At 43.4% G+C, this 6,000-nt stretch overlaps 1 protein-coding gene across 10 annotated transcripts in view; it reads left to right on the top strand.

Moving 5' to 3' along the window:
• The first annotated feature begins 5,060 nt into the window (after positions 1-5,060).
• FBXO10 (F-box protein 10) overlaps positions 5,061-6,000 on the top strand; it is an 83,500-nt gene continuing 82,560 nt past the window's right edge. For 4 of the 10 annotated variants that reach the window (XR_012332592.1, XR_012332593.1, XM_073806298.1 and 1 more), the window contains exon 1: positions 5,068-5,352. The gene's annotated coding sequence lies outside the window, so the exon portion shown is untranslated. Of the gene's footprint in view, positions 5,353-5,447; positions 5,691-6,000 lie in introns of those variants that run through there. The other 6 variants (XM_073806299.1, XM_073806301.1, XM_073806300.1 and 3 more) reach the window with 5 other exon arrangements.

Raw genomic sequence — 6,000 nt, 5'->3', positions numbered from 1 at the left:
ATAGCATATTTTTAATACTTGTTTCTTGGTAGGAAAGGGGCTTAAGATAAATATGTCTCCATGTTTATGGGTAACTGATGTTCTTTTCACACAAAATTTTAAGAGTAAATGGGTGCTAGGTGTCATGTACTTGGGAATTAAAGAATGCATACTAGGGGCATTTGGGAGCATTTTCATGCACAGATACCTGCCAAAGGAGAAGTTCAAGTATAATAGGGAAAAGAACACTGGCAGTGTCAGGCATCATGTGCAGAGGGCTTTTCGAAAACAAGCTGCAAACCACACAAGAAACTTTTAAACAAAGACCTACTGAATCAGAATTGCTATGGATGGAGCACAGGACTCTATTTTGTAAAGCATCCAGGTGACTTAATTGGCCCAGGCTCTGCTTTGGGTAACCAGACCTTAAATTAAGGTCTTTTCAAATCTGAAATTCTGGACTGGTTTAGGAATAAGATCAAGCAAAATTAAAGATGAAAGGAATTTTTTAGCTTGCATCAGTAAAATTACAACACTAAGGTCTCCAGGTCTAACAGACTCCTCAGGAGTTGCCCCCCTTGGCAGAGTAGAGTTTGGCAGAGTACTGAAGGTGTCTGGAAACCATGCTGCTAGAGAGATGATTGAAAGAATTAGAGGTGGTTAGCCTTGAAAAGACCTATAGTAGGAGTTTGAGAGCTGTTTTTTAAAAACTAAAAGGGTTGTTATGTCAAAGAAAGTAATGGTCCCAGAAGGCACAATAGGATAAAGGTTTGGAAGCCAAGAGGGAAGATTCCTTCTTGAACTCACTAACAACTACTGTGACCAAGATGAGCTGGGTCACAGAAGGGGCACTTCTTCACTGGAAATGTGTAAGAAGCTGAACATGGATACCGTACAGCAGGGAAGGGATTGCCACTGTGAGGGAAAAGTTTTTGTCATTGTCTTTTCCTCTTGAATACAAGTATTATCCCACATTCTTCTGCCCCACATAATATCTTTACAAAGAAGGGGCTGAATTGAAGGCGGAAAGATTGGCTTTCGGATACTACCTGTTGTCCAGGCCTCCGAAAAAATATTCCCAGTCTACCTGGTGGAGGTGTTCACAATCACAGATATTTATTTATTTAGTGACTACAGAGGACCAGGCACTGTGGTACGTGAGGGATACAGACGAGAAGAATGCGGTCATTGTACCAATCCTTAAGAGGCTTACAAAATAGCAGGGGAGTTGCACATTACCTAAGTTCATCAATAATTATGTCATTATATAAACTGCTAGGAGAGTGAAGTAAAGGTAGCTGTGAGAACATGGAATAAAGGAGCCTGGCCTGTTGGGTTGGGGAAGAAGCAGGGAGGGCTCCCTGAGGAAGTGACGAAGTAAGATTTGGATGAATAGGAACTGTCCACATGAAAGTGGGGGGAGTGGGCTTTGAAAAAGTGTTAAAGCATATATGTTTAAGGAAGAAGAAGGCAAGTGTGACTTAAGTGTGTTGTACACAGAAGAACAAGAAGAACTTCTGTTCTTTCAGGAACTCCTGTTATTTATTGTGTTTTCATACTTCAGTCTTAAGAAAGAGATCCTATGCTGACATCTGCTGGCTAGTATATACACTAAAACTCCAAAATATACTACACAACAAAGGCTTAGTAACCTTATTTTTTAAAGGCTACAATAATAAATTAGAAATAAAGTACCAGGTCTTTTCCCTACTCTATTATAGATGTCACCCAGGAGACCATGAACAGTTGCTACTTCTGTGCGCTCAGTTTTACAGCTATGCTTATGTGGTGTCATTTGCCTGCTTTTGTGCAAGTTCATGAAAACACAGAAATCACATGTATAAAAGTTGAACAGACTTGTTACTGAGAGGTAAAAACATTACACAACCACTTACACACTTTGTCTTTTAAACACGGTATCTTATAAAATATTTTCAGAGTTATAAAAGGTTCTTAAATTGTTTTCTTCAGAAACACACAGCTGGCTTTAGTCCAATAAGCATTCTGCTAAGGCTAAAGATCTGCTTTAAGCATGTCTGATTATTTTCAGCTTTTTCTCAGTCACATTAGTAGTAGTATTTTCATTTTCCATTTTATGCCTATAACGGACAAAAATACAAAAAAAATTTCAATATTACATAAACTGTACAGTGATACTGCTACATCTGAAACTGAATGTTCCACTGGCAGCTGCCTCACCATACAATTGCTTAAAATATTCATTAATCAGCTGACATTAAAAGATAAATTTGGTGAACAAAGGGTGATTTAGAGACATCGATATGTAATGTAGAAAGTGTGGGTTGTTGGAGAATATAGATTTATGTTAGGAAGGAACACTAGAATTAGTTCAAAGTCCTCAGCTCTGCTGTTATGTGACTATATGAGTCAGATTTTTAACTTGTAAACACCATAATCCAGTTTTAGTAGATTTCAGGAGAAAAGTAATTCATTAAAAGGATTATAGGTAGTTTAGCATCACCAGGAGGCCTGGAGACTAGGCAACTGGAATATCACCCTTTGTCACCTGGTCACTCCGTACAACTGGTGCAGTGAAGACACCATCTCTGCAGAAGATTAGATGCCACTGCTCATTACCAAGGCCACAGCTCCCTGGACTATGATAGCAGCCAGTATTGCTCAAAGAACTTCATCTTGCTGCATTTGCCATGGTCACCAAAGAGAATTACTCCAAGATACAACTTTGCTGTGTCTCTGGCTCCCAATTCAAAGTCCGAGGAATATTTAATTTGTAGTGTCAGGGTCACGTGGAGAAGTAGAGAAAAAAAAAATCAATTTCAGCTTCTGTAGTGAAAGGCATGCTCTGATTCCCAACAAGCTCTCATAAGATGGGGAATTCCCAAATGGTACTGGACAGCCAAAAAGGAATGACAGATGTCTACTATGTTGACCCTGCGCAAATCACTCTGAGCCTCCCTTTTCCATAAAACAAGGTAAGTAAAGATCACATGACTGAGGAGATGCTTATATGTACTTACTCTTTTTATAATAAATACCAACTATGTATCAGAATGCAAAAGATGAGCAGGTCCTCTCCAGTCTAATGGAGGAGAGAAATCAGTAGACCTCAAGTGGTAGGATAGAGGCAAGCACAGGTGAGATGAGGGCAGAAAGAAGAGGGGACTCAACTGTGGTTTACAAATGACGTTCTTATAGTTAAGTACTTATATTTAAAAACAAATTTTCTATGTGACAAGTGATGTTTGCACCACTAATGAGAAAGACAGACAGCATGCTCTTATAGAAAGCGGCTGTTGTACTCCCTTGAAAGGCTTAGCTGTTTTATACAAATGCCAAAACAATAATGTTGGCTGACACAAATCCGGAAACTCGGGCTTTTGATTGCTTTTTGACAGACATCTAGACTACCAGTTTCATACAATGGGACACTCTTCAAAGGATTAAACATGTTATAGCTTTGCCAGTCATACATAATGAGATAAATCATCATGCTCATTGTAGCGTGAACCTCCCCTGTTCTCATCTGATCTGACCTAAGTCAGAGTGGTCTACTATTTGTATCTAGCTACTGTGTGTACAGCTTTGTCTTTGCTTAAAATAAATTGTTGGCCTTAGGGTGTGTGTTTGTGTTTTTTTCCATTTATAAAAGAGAAGCTGCATAGTAACTTGGGCCTCACCTGAGTTTACTAATAATACTAAATTCATCATATGGTAATAATAGATGTAATATATTTTTATAGAATACATTCTGTAGAACTAAGGACTGAGATAGGTCAATGGGATCATATAGATCAGCTATTACAAACCTCAATCTGGTGCAATGATTTCTTTTTCACAGCAGTCTTAAGTTAAATTTCTGAGGCTTACATTCTCTTCTAAAATCCAGAGGTCTGTATCCAAATGCGTTTTAATCTCATTTGGATGGCACACAGGCATTTAAAATTTAACAAGTCAAACACTGAGTTCTTGATCTTCCACCCTCCTCCCCAATATATTCCCCTTACAATAGTTCACTAAATAGCACTTTCATGGGCCCAGTCAGGAGGTTAAGCTATAACACTGGGGAATCCCCCTAATTTCCCACATCAAGCCAGGTTGACTACCTCAAAAAAGTATCTCAAATCTATTTCTCCATCTTCACTACCATCACTACCATTACTCCAGTCCAAGTCTTAACCAATCTACTTGCTTCCACTCTTTCTTCTGTCTATTCTCCACATAGTAGCTGGCATACTTTTTTTTTCCAATTTTTATTTTCAAAATATCATACTTTAAAAAGAAAAAAAAAGGTGTCAAATCACTTACACCCTCCATCCTTTCAATGCCTTCCTTTTATATAAAATTTTAAAATCCTTATTGTGACCTAAATGTTGCATGATCTGGTCCCTACCTGCCTTTAATTTCACTTACACTGTTCTCTGTCAACACAATAAGCTTCAGACAAACTGGACATCTTCCATTTACCCAAAGAGCAATCTTCTCTCCTCTGCCCCACCCCGCCCAAGAGCTTTCACACAGGCTTTCCCTGCCTCTCTTCCAGCTGGCTAACTCCTTACCTTTCTCTGAAAAGTCTTCCTTGACCACCCTCCCTTGCCCCCTAGTTTTAAATCTGGGTTCCTTCAATGCACTTACCACAAATTAAAATACATATTTATTTAAGTGCTATCTGATTAATGTCTACCTTCTCCAATCAAAAATTGAGGACAGAAACCATATCATCTTTGTTCACCTCTGTGCCCATAATAATAACAGCAACAACACTTAGATAACATTTACTATGTGGCAGGTATTGTGCTATACATAAAATTATTTAATATATACTCCCAGAATATTGTTTGGACCATAGCCAGCGGTCAGTTTGTTGAATGTGTGAACCCAGCCCCTATGTGCACACCTACAAAGCTGCTCACTACCTCCTGGAACATCCCATTACACTGATAGATAACTGGTGATTGGAAGAATCTTCTTTATATCGACCCCAGCTGCCTCCCTGCAATTTCCACCCAGTGATTCTATTTCTGCCCCTGTGGGGCCACGCAGTACAAGCCTTAATTGCCCCTTCGCAAACTCGACTTCGCAGCATCTGAAGACTCATCCGCCGCCGCTGCGCAGACTCCGCAGAGTTCGTTTCCGCGGCGGTGGTCCGGAAGCCCAGCCCTGCCGCGCGACCGCCGCTCCCGGCATCCCCCGCCCTGCGCGTCACGTGACAGCGCCGCCTCTCAACGGCCCAGCAAATACCTGCCCAGCAAATACCGCCCCCGGGCGGGGCTCAAGGCGTGACCGGCAGCCCGTGACCGGCAGTCCGTGGCCGCGCGCCGCCGTCTTCGCTGCGGCCCCGGCGCCCGCGGCTGGCACGTTTGTGGGCGAGTGTCCCGGAGAGCTCCCGGCAAGGTAAGGGGAGACAGCGCGCGGAGGCTGCGGGCAAAGTCGTTCTGCCCGCGTCCCCGGGATGCCCCGGCCCCGGAGCGGGGAGCGGCCCGGGGGAGGGGGCGCGGGCGGCCGGGGGCTGCCTCCCGGGGACCTAGGGCGCTTTGCGAGGCGCCCAGTCGAGGAGGTCCGGTTCGGTCCTGCCGGAGGCTGAGCACCTGGCCCCGGCGGGACCAGGAATGGTGCTCTCAGGCCGCCCTGGGCCCCGCGCTCCCGCTCTCTGCTGGCACCTGGAGGCTCAGCTGCGCCGGAGAACAGCTGTGCCTTGGTTTCTCCTCCTGTGAAACGACCGGGCCGGGAAGGTGGGTCTCTGCGGTTGCCTTCAGCCTTGAGGTTTCGCGAGTGTGTTAGTGAAAGTGGAAGAGGAAGAAGCAGACTGGAGATGGGAAGAACCCTCACCTAGGAACGCAGGAGCGAGTGTCTGAGGCCGGGCACCTTTTAAGTGTCTTCTGTATTTTGTGCAAGTCGCAGACCTCTCCCGAGACTCGGTTTCTCCATTTTTAAAGTAAAGGTGATAACCCCTCACCTCCCTTGCTCACAGGACTACAGTGAAGAACAGATGGAAAAGCCATTTGAAGAGCCAGAACTCAGGAGTCAGTTACACCTGGGTTC

This window comes from Tursiops truncatus, chromosome 6 (genome assembly GCF_011762595.2).
Source record: "Tursiops truncatus isolate mTurTru1 chromosome 6, mTurTru1.mat.Y, whole genome shotgun sequence".
NCBI classification, from domain to species: Eukaryota; Metazoa; Chordata; class Mammalia; order Artiodactyla; family Delphinidae; genus Tursiops; species Tursiops truncatus.
This window is presented reverse-complemented; position numbering and strand designations above follow the sequence as displayed.